At 36.3% G+C, this 18,742-nt stretch overlaps 1 protein-coding gene across 3 annotated transcripts in view; it reads left to right on the forward strand.

Moving 5' to 3' along the window:
• Positions 1-18,742, forward strand: part of by (focal adhesion protein tensin) — a 779,028-nt gene that overhangs the window by 449,143 nt on the left and 311,143 nt on the right. The window lies entirely within an intron of this gene.

Raw genomic sequence — 18,742 nt, forward strand, 5'->3', positions numbered from 1 at the left:
AATGCTGATCATTATCATAATATTTTAGAACTGCTAATTTTTACAAATACTGGATACGGATAATACCGGATACAGTAAAATCTCTTTCAAATTCAATATTATTTGTTGAATCTACCCACTATCGACTTTGGATCAATAGTTATAGAATACGTTTTTGTTTTCTAGATATTCTATTTCTATAAATATATTTGAGGGATTTTGTTTTATTATTATCAAACTTTTGTTGGTTTCAGTCAATATATTTGCGTTTTGGCAGCATTAATCTTATACACTAAATTAAATATACAATATAGTAGTACTAATGAAAAAATAACATTAAATTCATTTTCGAAAAACATAAATGTGTATGCTTTCTTAATATCGATAATACCGGTATTTTGGATTTTTGAAACCGGTATTTCGGTATTGATAAATAATTGATTACCGGTATTGAAAACCCTATACAAGGCATGCTCGCTTTTTACTCTCTTCAATCTCAGTCACTTCTGTTCTTCAGACATTAATTTTTCCTGCTCTCACGGGGGGGGATGGTTTCCAATACTGACGTCTTAAAGAATTTGAATTGATATGCACCCGTCAATTGCCTACGTGGTAGCAGCCATGACGTCTTCTGAAATATGGTAAAATCTAAGAAACTATTTTTTTCATCGTATAAACAAACCATTGGCGAAGAGTGGGGGTAGGCTGTTTAGATCCGCCATAAACAGTGCACACTAAACTTCGTCAGTCGCACGTATTTGTTTTCATTGAAATAAGACTAAAATAATTTACAGATGTTGTTGGGTGTTGGTTAGTTTTAAAAATTCAACTCAACCCTGCGAAAACGAAGCAATAATAGATAATAATCAAAAAATACTTGTCTATCTATAAAATATCTATATAAGTACATATTCTTATGAAAAAGTGTACACAATTTTGTCATATCGCCCAGAATATACAAAAACTAACATGGTTTGGTTTAGGCAGGGTTTAATTGATTTTTAAAAACTAACCAATACCATCATTAAATTGTAGTCTCTTAGTTCAATAAAAACAAATATACGTACGTCATACAAAGTTTAACGTGTCTAACGTTTACGACAAATTTGCATAAAATAAGTTGTCCTTTGAAAATAACATTTTAATTTAAAATCTCCCAGGAAAGTAATGCGGTATGTTTACAGGGTAATAAGCACATTTATTTAATTTACTTTAAATACTCGGTTTGAACGCTGTTGTTTTAATGTTGTATTTTTCGTTATGTTTGCAATGTATAATGCATATTTTCATGTCATGTGCATTTATGATGAACGATTATGTGCATATGGATTTATCACGCGTCGTTGTCTTGCATAAATACTTTACTTTATGTACTTTATTTGACGTCATTCGTGTTGCTTTATTTTCTGTCTATACGGAGTCATCATAAACAGATGGCAACTACAGATATGCACTTAAATAGATACATTTTACTCGTTATGGATCTGAAACAATAAATAAACAAAAGAGAGTACGTCGCTTAAATTCATGTTTTACAATACATCCGGTATATCCAACATCAAGTGGGTTGTAATCGACTATTTTGTACCTATTGTGGGCTGTGGCAGTGTTTTAACCTTTACCGGTTACGTGTAAATTGTACGTAAAACATTTCACCGTGGCACATTTCGCCGTGAGCTTTCTTATCGGAAAGAGATGGCCGTATACAATACGGTCTCCAATTTTATTAGATTCAATAGAAACATTAATTCAATTTTCATTGCTGGTTTTGGCAAAATTCATGAATTCAAGAATGAAAACCTAACCTAACCTAACAAATAATCCAGTAGGTATATCGGCTATTTTCAAAAAAAATGCTGCTGGCTTCCTGTAAGTAAAGTATTAACTGACAAGAACCTTGTTTTATGTAGACATGAATTTTATGTCAGTACTACTATACGACCCAAAGAGGTAGGACGGTCTTTAATATACTGCCATATATTTCCGATACAAAATTTCACGGTGAATTGTGATACGGCGAACTGCATACGTACAAGTTACCACACTTTAACATTGTCATTCTTCGTCTTAAACGAACGTATAATATTTATGTAAAATGACACTACGTCTTATTCTTCAGATTTCTAAACCGTTTAGGTTTAGATCACCGAAAGTTCTGAAGGTACTTTATTTTTCATATATTATTCAATCAATAATGAATAGCTGATATCGAGTTCGCTTCTGTCGTGTGGAATCCACAGTACGTTACATGCCTACATAAATCGTCTCGAAGGAGTACAAAATAGATTCTGAAATCACGTCAATTTTATCGTTGACCGTTATGATTTATATAATAACAGAATCGACACAGCAAATTCTATTTCGACCACTTCGTCTCTCGTGGTACCATCTTTGGAAAGTCGACATTCGCTATCAGATCACAATTTTCTTTTCAAAATCATCAATGGTTTTGTTGACTCGCAAAACCTACTCCAAATGTGGATTTCCTTATCCATTAAAATTAACGCGAATCAAAATTTGTACCAGTCAGTCGTAGGTAGTGATTTTAATTTTACACGAAACATTATTCGGCATTCTTGTTTAAATTATTATAATTAATTCTCACCTGCTTCATTTAAACGCGCCATCTCTATTTTTTTTATTTTAAAATGCTTTTAATTCTGTTTTTATTCTCTTATTCTATTTTATATCATCGCTATCAATTTTTGGCTTTATAATAATATTATAATTTACATATGAAAACTTTGCTGGTTGCATTATCTTCTCTCTAATATATTATGTTCATACATATTTATAATAAATATAACAATTGTTAAATACATAAGAAGAACACACCAACCTGCATACTGTATGCACTCAGATTACCGTCAATATTAACTATAATCGGATTAGTCTGATAAGACGTTAATCCCTTTCGATACACAAAAAAGTTTTTAACTGTTACACTATTTATTTCACTATACCCGTTTCAATCATGAATCTTCTTTGTATTTATACTTGAGACATCTAAACGTCATTCACTCAAGGACACCATAATGCGTGTCTTGCATCTATCTTTTTTATATATCATTTTCATTATGGTATTCCTTCATTTTACGTAGGTATAGTCACATGTTCCTGTCATATTATTAATGCAGGACTTCGAATCAAACATCAAATTAAATAATTCTAATTAAAAGGGCGTAACCCGCAAGAATCGTATTTAACAGAAAGGCTACGGTTTTGAAAATTGTCAATAAAAGTTTATGCTTCGGAAATGAGAGATTGCTAGGTGGATAATGTATACTAAACTTTTGACACGCTTTCCAAATAACAGATCTATCTATCACTTTAATGGTGCAAACTGTCAATTCTTTGTGGAAAGCATTGTATTAAATTAAACTGTGTTTTGTTTTAATTAAAACAAATCTACTTATTCAAATTAATCGTATTTCCTTATTCTTTATTCTCTATGGATCTCGCGAAAACATAATACCTATACTTGCTTTTCCCTCCACCACCCGCCACGTCTCCCCACCCGTTATGCAGGCGTATACCGTGGCGTAACGAAACGATAGGCGCTGTTCAAATTTGTGCCGAGAGTGTCCCAGGAGCAACTTCCCAAGACATTGGTTGGCGTGCACTAGAGTGTGCGTGATCCCTACTTCCATATAATGTATTACGGTCAATTCTCGATGAGAAAAGACCTTCTCGCTCGCCGTATAATGCCGCAAACTTTTTAAAAGCTGAAAAATTTTCCTTCGTAGATACCAACTCGCAATGGATGACCGGTCCAACTAAGGGGTCGGACCGACTTGAGAAGCTCTTCCCTTTCAACCGACATATGGGGACACTCCCAGAGGATGTGATCGGCATCGTGCAATTCGCCACATAAGCAAGTCGGAGATTCTATTAGTCCAAGCTGACAGAGCTTGGAGGCAAAACCACCGTGTCCAGTTAACAACTGAGAAGTCCAATGGGAAAAGCAACATAATATACTGTTGACATTTTTTTTATTTTCCCGATTGTGTCATATTATCTATATTATGAGTTGTCCAAAAATGGTGTTTACCTATTAACAAACCGCCCGACTTCAGATGAATACGGTGGGTAATCCGGGTAGAGAAGGGGTAGAAAATTTTTGGTGGAAGAGGGATGATTGCGTTAGTCACGTTAGTGTATACACTTCTTTTTGAAAACTGATTTATTATGACAGACAATAGACATTACAAAGATTAGTATACAATAGTAGGCACGATGCGTGTGCGGAGAAATAGTATTTAGGACGCGATTAACTTGCTCAACAGGCAGGAGAATACTGATCTAATCGATTATTTGAACGTGTACCTTGACTAGTTAAAAACAATTGTAATTTGTCAATTTGCTAAACATCATAGCGCCTGTACACGTGCATGGATTTATCTGCACCAATAGTATGTATTTTAAACTATGGCGACAATAACTGTGTCCACGTAAAAGTTCTGACTGTCTCTTCAATCTCATTCATCAAGGGTGATCGAGACGTTATGTTGTTATCGTATGATGCTATTTGACAGATTCAGACATAATATTATATAATCGGTAGACGTTAAAAAGATTCTAATTCGTATTTCTTCAGGTAGGTTTGCCACCATCGTTAGACTGCGCGTGCGCACCGCCTTACAAGTACCAATTACTGCATGAAAATTCAGAAGCTTCTGAACTTTTTTGATACAAGCATGCAATCTTGCAACTTGCACGATAATACGTGTTTACACGTGCATTTTCTTGTTATGGCCGCGACAATACGTACTGTCAGCAGTAAATCCACGCACGTGTAAACGTGGTATAACATAATGCAATTAACTCGATTTATTACTTCATCCGTTAGCAGTGTTGCCATCTTTTCAAAGTGGAATTATAGTACAGAGCCTCCAAAATTATAGTATTTGGGGAAAAAGTATAGTACGCGTTGTCATCTGTTGAAAACGTCTAGATTTGAGAAACTCCATGACCTCTTTTTATTTAGGTACCTCTACCAACCAAAAATGCTTACCGAAGAATTCAAGAAATTTCATTTTAAACCAAAGTCAAGGGATTTTTTTACGTTATTCGAACAATTTTTTTTCCAAGTTCTCCAAATCTTCTTATATTGTGAAATTATAGTACTTTACGCCCATTTATCGAACGGAAATAACGAAATTTTATTACTTTTTACATATTTTTTCCGATATTCAAAATATTAGTATTTTGGGCGTTCTATACCTGTTTTATATCGTACATAGTACGCGGACCAACATTATAGTACAAATACTATAATTATAGTACGGTTGGCAAGTGAAATTACAAAATGAAAAAGTAGCGACATCTTTAGTTTCTTTGAAATTATTGTTTTGTATTCGTAACTAAGATTTGTAATGAGAAAAAACTAGCGCGCACTTTCGCATAAGCCGACGATATCAATCATTAATAACTGAAAATAATCACATAATTTGTCAGATAATTCTTCAGTTAGTTAGCCTGCATTTTTAGTAAATACCTAATATGTAGGTGTATTTTGGGTGCCTATTATTTAACGCTGGGAATCGACTTCTCTCAAAACGTGGATCATCGCTAATGTTACTCATTAAGCCAGTTAATTGGCCGTCTAATTTAAACTTGTAGTTAAGAGTAATTAACTTTAATTAGTGTAGGTACTAGAAAAATAGTTGCAATTGAAATAATAACTACATATTATTCCGATGGTATGGATCATAAAACTTTAGACCAATTAAATCATGAGAAAAATAAATGGAATTTAGTAAAACATTTTTTGAATAATAATGCTGGTAAAAAATAATACGATAACCTACGGAATTAATAACATGATAAAATAACGAGTTGGTTATTTATTTAAATTATAATTGTAAATTTTAATAACCTTGATTTATTAATAATTCCTGTCCGCGAAAGATCATGTTAACGCGCGTGTTTGAACATCTGCCGTTTAAAAAAAAGATTTTTTTGCAGTTAGGTACATGTTCAAACACGCGCGTTAACATGGTTTTACTCCCTACCAGTTATAGTTTGTCAAATTATGGCTACGGCCGTATGTTGTAGCTTAACCACAGGGAAATACCAAAAGAAATGGCGTATTTCAAAAAAAATACTACCTTATTCTTAGTTTAATAATTATTATAAAACAATCATTATTCGTCGGATGTTCATCACACTTGAATGGTCAAAGACATAGCTTATAATAAGTGTCTTTAGAATTATTTTCAAATGTGTTAATCTTGCCCATCTTTTGAATAATAAAATGCCTAATTCTTGTCAAATTTGGGATCGCAGAAATTATCAATATAAGTAAATATTTCATTATGATAATGTCAACAAAAATTTTATTAATGGTTTTATAAATGCGTTTAAAAATTAATAAACGTAAAAAATCTTAATAGCACTGAACATGGATGTTTCGAAATATGACTATATTCTAAAACATTAGATCGAGAGATTTAAAAGAATACTATTTTATGTAATAAAAATACTTTATGCATTCATCAAATGTTTAAAATAAATGTAAATGATAATAACGCTTCAAAATTATATAAATAGATTATCTACAACGTTTAAGGAATGTCCAGGATCATGCTTTGAAAATTCCATAAAAGCTCCATTTTGACCTACGCGGTCGGCGCACGTCCCCCCAGATAAATAATAGTCAAAAAATATTCGTATATCTACTCTTATAAAATATTTAAAATTATGCCATTAATTAGACCATACACAATTAGATATTTTAAACATAGAAGAATATTTTTTATCTATTATGGTTTAGTATAAGCATGACTTAATGAATTTGAGAAACTAACCAACTCCATCTGTAATATGTATTATGTACTACCTATTCTCAATTCAACGAAAACAAATAACTATGACTGAAAAAGTACGCACTATTTTTGTCGGATAGCCCATAGTATACCTAAACTATTACGATTTGGTCTAGACTTTAATTGAATTTTAAAAACTAACCAGCACTATCTGCAAATTGTATTCTTATTAGTACGACAACATCTTTTTGGCTACGTGTTAAAACTGTGAACTAACATGCTCCGCCCATTTTTAACCACATTTCCATTATAAACTAACAAGCTCCTCCCATTTAGTAGACAACAGCGCCTAGAAGCGTAGCCAAGAAGATGTTGTCGTACAATAGTTCAACGAAGACAAATGAGTATGACTGACAAAGTTTACTGTGCACTATTTATGTCGAATCTTAACAGCCTACCTCCAACCCTCGCCACTGGTGTGTGCTATATAGGTGCTCATATATTTTCCCATACTAAAAGTTACGTCGTTTTCAATTGACCTAAAAGCTCCGAACTTGGTCTAATAAAAATAATAATGTGTGAATGTAGATGTCTCAAATTAAGTGCATCAGTGCAATATGCATCATCTATTTCTATTCAGTCAAACTCCGGTCAGCTGGCATCGTTTACGACCCCGCATATAAATTCAACCAATTATTGTAATAGTGTGCATTACTCCATGTTATTGTTATGTTTTTTTTCTAAAGTAACACGTGCCGCGATTGTTAACTCGGACTGCATTCAACATGTTTAATGCTTCGATATTTGCAGCTGTCCCGAGTGCCCTATATTGGCCCCGTGCTGTAACGTAATGCGAGATCTCTTCCAGCTGCATGTCAAAAAAATAGACCACATTTCAAACAAAAATATAGCGTGTCTAAAATAAATACAGCTACCTATCATGCGAATGTGTTACACAAAAAAAAAAATAAGTAAATGACAATTTGCAACTTATTATAGGTACCGTCGAATTTGGTTATTACGAGGAAGATGGGACCGACTGAATTTGCTCGTTATATGCATTACTCGTTAAATAATTATATTATAACATTTTTCGCGCCACGTTCTATTTAAGCGTAGAACATAAAAAATCTTAAGACCATTTTAAAAATCCACGAAACGAGCATGGCATTCATGAACTACAAAAGAAGTTGTTTATTTGTTTTACATGCAATTTCAACCATATGCGTGGATACTTTTTCAATCGGCGAAAACACCAATTAGGTACTTATACACTTAACTAGTGTCATAAACGTAATCCGATCCCGGCGGCATAGGTCTAGTTAACTACCCGGTCGGATTTTATTGCTTTGAGTCGAAAATATTGTTTTTAAACGATCGACATATTAACAGTTTTGCTCGGTATATCCGAGAAGTAGCTCGTTATAATAGTGAATAAATGTATGGAGTGAATCATAAACTAAAATGTCAATGAATGTTTCCTCATTACATCCGAGATCTCGGTATTTCCGTGATCGTAATCAGTGACGTCCCGTGGGGGTAGGCAGATTGAGCGACGTTTGGGGGCGGCAGTTATTTGAAGGGCGGCAAATCGATGAGAATTATTAGGTATATGTAGAAATAGCCACCCAAACTTAGTAACAACGGAAATATCTTTCCATTAAAAATTTAGCTCACTGGTTGGAAACAAATAATTAACATAAAAGGTTTAACAGGAATGTATTTTTTTGTCGGATTCGCGATGTCTAGTTTACTTCCGTTGTCTTTGGACGTCACGTTCTTGATGACCAACACTGACACGTGCAGATTTACGAATTATAGGTAGGTACATATTTACCTAATTTATCCAAAAATATCTTTGCCAGTCACTCGTGAGTTTTGGAAGTTGTGAATGATAAAAATACCTGCTCTTTAAAAAAAATGGGGCGGCATATTGTCTAGGGACGTCACTGATCGTAATAACCAAGTTCGATTGTATTATATTTTGATAAGAGACAATACTTATCTGTTAGATAGTCAATCAGAAATCTCGATGAATTAAAATTGAATGAGTAAGTTCCAGAAGCAATCGGAATGGTTAAAAGGTACCTATGTATTATTTTAAATAGGTAGGTACGTGAAATTAATGTAGGTATAGTATAATTCAATCCAAATGGATAAAGCCAATAGTAAATGACATTTTTACAATACATGACGTTCTCATACAGTCGACTATTATTGTTTTTGATGCTTTTCAGCTATTTATGAATCGGCCTAGTAGTTTCGCCCAATTATCCTTCGTACATAACTGTACTTTGCCAACAATACTGGAAATAATTCCGAACCCTCTTCGTCCTATAGGGCATCTAATTAACCGGGAAAATAAACTAATAACTAACCGGTTAACCGGTTTAAATAGTCAAAATTTAAAAAAATATGTTGCCTATTTAATAATTAATTTTGATACACCTAAATAATACCATTTGGAAACACCTCACAAACATACATATAAAAAAATCTTAAAATATATTATATGGTGCCGGATAGGATACGAAACTGCAGTCAATGTGATTTACCAATTTAACCAAATGCGCCCTACTTAAGTACTTACGATGAAATTAATTAGTCGTAGAACAGCAGTGGTTATTTATTTCATCGTACAAATACCTAAGATGATTTGGTCCCCGGTTTTCGGTCAATTAAGAAACGCGTGGTTATCCGTTTAGGTCGGTTTCGGTTTAAACCGGCGTATATGCTCTAGTCTTCGCCCTCCCGTTCAAAGAGGGCTGTAAATGAACAATGACACTCTAGGCGTGTTCGCCGAACGTCAATTATTATAATTCAGGAAGGATATTCGGGGAAAGGTGAAACCTCAAATAAATACGGATACAAAACGAATTACGTTGATTACCCCCAAATAAAAAAGGACGAAGGATGTGAATTTTTAGGGGGGATACTCGTAGGGCGAAGCGGATATTGTCTTTTTATTATTATTTTTGTTATTTAGTGAGGACGTGGTAATGGTAATGGATTGGGCGCGCCCAGAATGTAATAATAGTGTATTAATATGAGTAATAATATGACCAACCAAAAAAGAGGGGGAAAGAAAAAAGCTAGAAAACAGACGTAGATGTAGATACGTATCAGATATCTATTGTTACCTAGTAAAAGTAAGGCGATGATTAGTGGAAACAGAATTTAGTAATATGGTTTTATTCAAATTTATTATGCGAGAGAAAAACTAAGCATACGTCAATACCAATGGAGGTTCTTATTTATTTTTTTTAAATAAAAAATAATAATCATTATAGACCCAAGAGGACGCGCAGGTCAAGTTGTAGGTGGAAAAGACCCACTGATCTACACATTGACGTCCTTAGGCAATGTGCCGCCCTTATGCCGGGTCCACACTGGCAACATGTCGCGCGACAACCTCGTTAAATTTTACAATTATCATAATTGCTTAAGAAGTTTTACGATAATTATCATACTTATCGTAAAATTTAACGAGGTTGTCGCGCGACATGTTGCCAGTGTGGACCCGGCATTAGGTAGACTAAGCCGCCTCTCACATCTAAACTCGCCCGTCTGCCGCACAGCCATAAATCAAACCTTCTAGAAACGTCGCTCTGGTGTTACATAATATGAAGACCGGGCACATCTACCTACAGTCGCGCGTAACCTCTTGAAACGTATATACATTTGGATGCGGCGACCGGCTAGCCGGTATAGGAATGACCGATTCGTAGGGTGTGTGTATGCGTTCTGACGTCTTCATGCAATGCAATAAACGCATGTAATTTGTTGTTCAAACTAAAAAGTCGCATTTAACCAATGTGTAGAGCTCCATTTGGCAACGTGTGTTTTGTGAATAACGATGACGTCGCATCGATGTATTCAACACGTTGCAGACGAGACAAGTTTTGATGTGCGAGCCGGCTTAGAATGCCGTCCTCTTTCATTTTAGTCTCGAATCGTATGCAAGATCGTTAGACGCATACCTACTTATTTTAATATCTTGAGCTGACAATTGCAACAAAAATCTTGAAGAAAATTAAGGACAGATTCTTCTGGCGTTACGCCCACGAGGAAATCACTTTGGAACAGTGTTAGTGTAATTTAAAAGTAAACGATAAATGCCTCTTTGCACTTGATCAAATACCCATAGAAAAACAACGTTCGTTTTTCTAGTCAAGCTCAGGTTAGAACTGTCAGAATTTCAAATTATTTTCAAGGTTCGGTTCAATTTGACACATCGAGTGGGATTCGGTTCCAATTCATTAAAAACCAATACATATTATACTCACATTCTTTTACCTGGATGCATAATCAATTATAGAATATATAATGGATATTTGATTTTAATTTTAAAATTCAAAAAGTTTGCGTCTATATACTTACTATTTCTTCAAGATATTATGCTTGCCTGGCATATAGAAATCGCAATTATTTATTGTTATAAACTACATTAAATTAAATTTGTAAAAAAGGCTTCTGCAAAACATTACATCGGTGTGTATTATTGGTATGCATAATTACAATTACCGTATCCGGAAACTTGTACGTATGCAGTTTGCCGTAACACAGTTCATCGTGAAATGTTTTATCGGAAATGGATGACCGTATAAAATATTGAAATCAATTCCTTACCTATATAGATACCTATACAACTTAAAAATACGTTATAAAAACCACAGGAATATAAGGGAAAGACAGAAAAAATAGGTAGGTAAGTAAATTATAAATGCAATCATAATATCGTATAATTTATATAAAATTCTAGTAGGTTCTCGTATCATGTCGTACCTATCAAATATCTGATTATAATGACAGCGTTATTACCTACCTATCAAACATTTAATGCCAATCGATATCAAATTAATGTTCTTATTGAATCTAATAAAACTGAAACAGTGTCTGCAATGATCCACGAACAACGGGGTTTTTTTTAATCTGAGTGCTATACGGGAATTTCTTTCCGGTAATACAAGACAACTCACGGTAAACTGAGCTACGGCGAAATTTAATACGTACAATTTACATGTAACCATAATTACATTGATCACTGAACGTTGACCATAAACAATAATATTACAAAATTAAAAAAAAAAACAATGGAACTCCAAAACTCAGATATTAATAAGCAGAGCGTTGGAGCGGAACTCAGAGCAGGAGCATGGAGCATGGTGTGTAAAATTCCCACCTCCGCTCCCGTTATGTATATGCAGCCACGTCATACGCGGCCGGCTAACATAACCCTTACGTGTGCCAGATCAAAGAATTTAAGCCCTCATTTTGTCCCGAGCAGAGCCGCACGGGACTGGTGATGCAACCTTGCACCGAAGTGCGAATGCATGATGTTAATTTATATGGCAACTATCAAAGTGACTTTAGTTTGAAGAGTCGCAAGGGGAGTCGAGAGTGTCCCGCCCCCCGTACGCTCTGGCGAATTTAGTAAAGGCCGCAAAATTGGCCTCGGTTGCCACCATGTCCGCGTGTCCTATTGGGCCCGAATGGGGTCGGACCCGGGCAAACAACTCTGCTCGTTCGGGGCCCATAAGTGGACAGTCCCACAGGACGTGCTCTGCGTCCGGCTGGTATGAAAGGCGTATGGCTCTTGTATCATAATTATGTCCGTATTCTGATCCCGAGCAACCTCAAGCAGCTCGGCAGATGTGGCTCGACCTCTGCCCACGTTTATCTGAGCGAAGGAGATCATTGCGGACAGTAATCAGTGCGGCTTCTTTCCTCCTCAATAGCGTGTAGGCGCGCGGGACAGTCGGGATCGGTGGCCAAGTGGCCGTTCGGCTTCTTGTAGCGCGTGCACGCAGGGCACTTGCCCGGTTCGTCAGCGGTGGGGCAGTCTGCTCTGTCATGCCCTTCTTTAGTGCAGTGGCCGCACGTTGTAACCTTAGCGTTGCAACCCTTAGCCATGTGTCCGTATAAGTGGCACTTTGCACACTTGACAACTCCGCAAAAGTCACGCACAGGGAACGAATTCCACCCCATGAAAAGTCTGCCATCATTAAGCAGCGCCTCTCGAGCCTTTCCAGGGATCGACATTATCATATGACAACGTTCGGTCTTCGGTCCCGCCTTGTGGCTCAGTTTAGTTCCAGCGTAACCCTCAGATGCAAGGCCAGACGCCTCCTGGGTATTGTTTATGATTGCCTCATTGAGCTGCTCTTCTGTCGTCTCAATGGGTACATTACAAATTATGACGCGGGGAAGCTTTCTCCCCGCGACTTGGGCCTTTAAGCCGGCCTCAGTCAGCCCAGGGGCAGCCATGAGCCGCTTAGCCTCGTCGTCACTTTTGGGATGCACGATGATCCCGCCTCCCCGGATCTTGCGTACCCCGGTGATGTGCACTCCCAAAGTTTCAGGCACAATAGTTTTCATGACCGCTTCCTTTGTGGCAGTCGATTCTTGGCCCTCCTTAGTCGGATAAAACATCACCCCCGGCCTGGCGACAGTTTTCGGAGGAACTGGTGGCCATTCGGAGACTCTAGTTGGTTGAGCCTCTCTACGGGTTACGTCACTCCAAAGATCCCTGGGAGGAGCATTAGAAGGAGCCTGGATGATGGCTCTCGTTAAGGAGGCACGATCCTTCACAATTGCCTTGTGTGCCTCCAGCTCTATCGCCATGGCCCACGTTTCAGTGATTGCCATCTCAAGCTCCTCGGCAACTGCGTTCACGGTTGCTCTGGCAATACGACTGTCCTTCTCGAGGGTGGCAAGCGCCCTTTTGATGGCAATCGTCGCCCTGGACGCAGTCTCCTGAGACTCAGAGAGAATACTCAAAGCCACGGGACTGATCTCCTCGCAAGATGCTGAGGTTGAACCAGCCCTTGACTTAACGCCCTTGCCCTTTGAAGTGGTGGAAGTGCTCTGCTTGTCTTTCTCTTTTTCTTTCTCAGGCCTTTTATCCTTGACCTTGGGGGCCTGCTTTGGGTCACCAATACCCTCAGCCACGTCCGACTTCCGCTTCCTAGTGGACATTCCTTCCACTTGCATGGGGTCCCCTTTGTGGTTGACCATGGCGCTAGGTAACACTCGTCACACGTCACTCACTCAACCACAATTTATCGCACAATAAATATTATTGTTACAATAATTACGTAACTATTATTAAACGAATTAAAAGTCACAATTCCCGGGAAAGTCCAAGGGGAAAACACACAAAAGTTTCACAAATCGTATTCCAAGGGCAGGCGAAGGTATTAGTATAGAAACGGGATCAAAAACTTGTGAATAGCAGGGTCAAAATTGAAGATAACGAAAGCGAAATAATAGCGATGCAAAAACACGTCCGCACGGCTCGACAGTTCAGTCGCAACTCAGGAGCATGGAGCAGTGGAGCAATGGGGTTTTACCCGGAGCACCGAAAATTTGTAGTGCTCCACTGCTCCGGATTTTTTTATTATTATATTATTTGACACTTTGCAACAGTGGAATTATTTGAAATACGGCAACACTGCCGAGTGATAAATAATCTCACTTTTTTGACAGAAGAGGCAGACAATGAAAGACGATTTGCTGACGAGAATTTTGTTTAATATAATTAATAATGAAAAGAACAAATAATAAACCTTAGGTACCTATTTCAAAACAATTTACTTTTTTAAGATTTGTAGCGAAGCAGACCGCAGACCCTAGAGCGGAGCTGGAGCGGAGCAATTCAAAAAAGTGTGCCACTTTCAGTTCCAAAAATATTAAGCTAGCCTTAGTGTTTCGGGTTTTGGTTTCTGTTCGACCAGTTCTGAATTTTCTTCTATATAAGAAAATGTATTTGAGGTATCTGATTAAAATTTTAAAATTGTCTTTGTACGTCTTTTCGAGTACAGTTTTCTCTTTTATTTCTTGAAAATAACAACGGCGCTTAGGATAGTCTGGTTCTCTAACGACGGTATGATGAGAAAAAAATATTTTTATCACGTAACGCACGTGCCGGAGAAAGCGTCAAAGGGTTAGAATTAAATTTTGTTAAAATACGTTATAAAATCATGGAGATTGTATTAACTTTTCACATTTTTTTCTTAGTACCTACTACGATTCAACCAGAAAAGAATTTCGTTGTTTTTATGTAGACCTCATAACACTGGCGAAATCCTACATAAATCATCATCATCAGCCTGAATCTATTCACTGCTAGACGAAGGCCTCTTCAAGCTGCTTCCACTTCTCTCGGTCCTGTGCATTGTGTTGCCACGTACTTCCGCAGAACTTTATCATTTCATCGATCCAGCGGCCTCAAGGTCTACCTTGCGGACGTTTTGTACTTCTTGGATAAACTGGATGACTAAATTTGTCCAACGATTGTCTCTTCTTCGAGCTATGTGCCCAGCCCATCTCCATTTAAGGCTTTTAATAAACTCTATTACATCGCAAACCCTTGTCTGCTTCCTTATCCACTCATTCCTCTTTTTGTCCTTTCGCGTTATGCCCAGCATGCACCTCTCCATACCACGTTGTGTTACTCTAAGTTTCTGGATCTCTCTTTTACTTAGGGTCCATGTTTCACACGCATATGTGATCACGGGAAGCACACACTGGTTGAACACTTTGCGCTTTAGACACAGTGGAAGGTCACTTTTGAAGACATTATTCAGGCGGCCAAAAGCACTCCAGCCTAACTTTACTCTGCGAAGAATTTCATCAAATATACATCCATCTATAGACACTTGTTGTCCCAGATAGATATAACTTTTCACCTGTTCGAGCTGAGTGGCATTGATGAAGATCTCTTTTTGGACCGCAAAGCAGTTCAACATGACTTTCGTCTTTGTTACATTTATTTTCAAACCTACATTTTTGCTTACTTCAGCGAGTTCCTGCATTCTGCTTTGGAGGTCTTCTTGAGTCTTGCGAGAAAATTACTATGTCATCGATCATTATAAATAATGCACACTAAACTTTGTCAGTCATTATTTGTTTTCATTGAACTAATAGTAGGTACAAATTATTGCAGATGGTGATGGTTAGGTTTTAAAATTAAATTAATCCCTATCTGAACCAAACCATTATAGTAGAGGTAGGCTGTGAAGATCTGACAAAAATAGTGTACACTTCGTCAGTTATATTTAATTATTTTAATCGAGTCAAGAGTACAAATTGCAGGTGTTGTTGGTTAGCTTTTTTAAAATGCGTGTCTTAAACTTAAACCAGACCGTAATTGATTAAAAATATTCTTCTATCTATAAAATATTTTCTGACTATTATCTATTATGGCTTGGTTTACTCAGGCTTTAATTGAATACTAAATTCTATTTGCAATTTTACCACGTTTTTATTATCTCGTATCCTTGTTTGTCCAGTACGAATTTTTTCTTGTGTGTCCAGTACAAATTTTTTCTTGTTTGTCCAAGATTTGTATTGGACGATTGAAGATTTTTAACTAACTTCCCGACTAGCTAGACATTTAAAACTTTTAGAATATATCAGAACACGACGGGAATGCATTCTTTTAATACTTTTAGCCATCTTTAAGCAGAATTGAATTCATTTTCAGTTAATTCTGTTTTGTATAGAAAGTTATTATTGTTGGTTGCTAAGGGGGTCCTTGCAACTAAATTATTTATATATACGTGCGTTACTATGGAAATCAATAAGAAATGTCAAAATGACATTTCAGTACTATATATTTATTCAGTATTTCTATCAAGTACAATAAACAGATTTTATTAATACATATAATTGTCAAGTTTATATGATTCAACAGAAAATTTGAAAACGTGGTATATAAAAAGTTCTTTTTATCTTGTAATTTTAGTCTTAGTTCAATGAAAATAAAAACGGTTGACTGACAAAGTTTAGGGTGCAGTATTGTCGGATCTTAACACCCTATCTCAACCCTTCGCCACTGCCTAATAATTGAATATTTTTGTCTATTGTAAACAAAGCTTTTGGACAATGGAGAAAAGGGTTATAGGAACTTTTTTTTACACTATTTTGACAGTAATTCCAGAACAATTTGATTTCGGTTAAATTTCTTTGTATTTGCAACTCTTTGTAAATATAATCAATTTGATAACCTACTTGTTTGCGATTTTACGTTATCGTAAATTTAAATAAAAATGGTAAAAGCTATAAAATTTCTTTTAAAGTTGTGTGACGCCGATAAAACGCGTTTTTATATGCTAGTGTTTTTCCCACAACATTAAATTTTCCAACCAGAACCAGTCAAGAGCTTTTATAACAACTTCAACAAGCTTCGTAATACTTCTGCTCCTCTTAAAGCATGCAATGGCATGTTATTCTATATTAATAATTTGAAAATACATCAGAAATATACATACATATGAAAAGAAATCTTTGAATCAAAATACGATGCCGAACCCGCATCTATCGGATTCCGACCAATCTTTATCTATTGAACCATCTACGACCCTATTGTTGTATATATTGTTTTTCAATTTATGCTTGGAGTCAGACTTTGGACCTGATAGTTTGGCTAACATTCATTTCTCGTAAAAAAAAATGTGCCAATGCAAACCTCCACTCTGTGGTGGACGATAATATTGATCTTGGTATAAAAACACTATTTTAAGTGACATAATTCTTCGTTTTTTGTTTATGTTTAAGTCTTAAGCCTATTCTGCATGTGTTTTTTTATGTGAGAGATTGTCCTGTCAATGCCTATACATAAACATAAATTGGCGGTCAATTTTATTCCCGGCCGACAAATAAATGCATGCCTACTGTGCCTTTGGTGGCCGAGTTTATGAACAAAAACCAGTTTTTATTTGACGTAATTTTGATTGATATTGAGTGATTACGGGTACTTGATCCATTAATCATATCTTAACGACCGGGCGAGTCAATAAATAAAACCTCTCGTTTGGAAAAAAACGTGTTTCATTAAAAATTATTACAAGATATAAACATTGTGTAGACTTACGCTGTAAACACTGGTAGGTATCCGTTCTTCCGGTTTTTTCATGCTACTGATTAATAATCGATACCTAATATAATTTTATATTAATTCGTTGAAGCAGTTGAAAGCGGAAATAATGCTACCTACTCCATAATTGATAATGATTAATTAGAAATTATTTATACTTGTTTGAGATTACGGGATCTTTTTGGCAGTTTTTAGCCATAGGTACGATTTGTAAGCAATGTAGTTGAAACTTATCCCCGTTTTAGACGGGACACCGGTGTCGCGCTCGTATATAATAAGGAGGCCTTTGTATTCGAATAAAGGGGCCTTTGTATTATATTTATGAATGCCCAGAGCTAATGAGTCAACGCATAGTTTCGCGATATAAATTAGAACACAAAACTGGCTGCGGCCATAAAAAACATGTGTATCGGCGGCTTGAGAATGTAGCAGTTGACGGAAAAGTGTACCGGACACGCTTTGATTCATTAACTCGGGGCGTTCATAAACATAATACAAATGTCCTTTTATTCGAATACAATAGCCTCCTTATTATATAAGAGCGCGACACCGGTGTCCCGTTTGAAACGGGCCTTATTTTACTGTACACTCGTGTCCAGATAATAAAATTCAGTGAGCTGTTATACAATGTTATATCAGAAACGGTTGGCTGTAAGTAGCATTGTGATATAAATTCACGCGTTTTGTCCAGGGCTCGAAATGGACCGGAACGCACCGGAGCGCCGTTCCTGTTTGTGAAATCGGTAAAATTATCGCTCCGTCTCGTGGAATAAATAATTTGACCGTCTGAGCTGGATAGGCCATATAATAGAAAATCTAACACACTTATTTTTATGAAAAAGAACACATCAACTTTGATAACTTTACTATGTTAAAATCTTCAGAAAATTGTCGAGCGCTCCGGTTCGTAATTTTTTCCATTTCGAGCGCTGGTTTTGTCGTGAAGCATATTTTCTCCATGAAGTAATTATTGATCCTTATTTAATAAAACGCAATTTTTTTTAGTACCTAGTTATTACAGTATTTCCACTCAACTGAGTTGAAAATGTCCCTCTGAGGCAGACGTAACAAATACTAAAAAAATGCCTTTTATTAAATTAATCAATAATGCAATGCT

The sequence above is a fragment of the Rhyacophila brunnea genome, unplaced genomic scaffold, assembly GCF_057557595.1.
Source record: "Rhyacophila brunnea isolate RB1 unplaced genomic scaffold, BYU_Rbru_1.0 scaffold_5, whole genome shotgun sequence".
Classification (NCBI taxonomy): domain Eukaryota; kingdom Metazoa; phylum Arthropoda; class Insecta; order Trichoptera; family Rhyacophilidae; genus Rhyacophila; species Rhyacophila brunnea.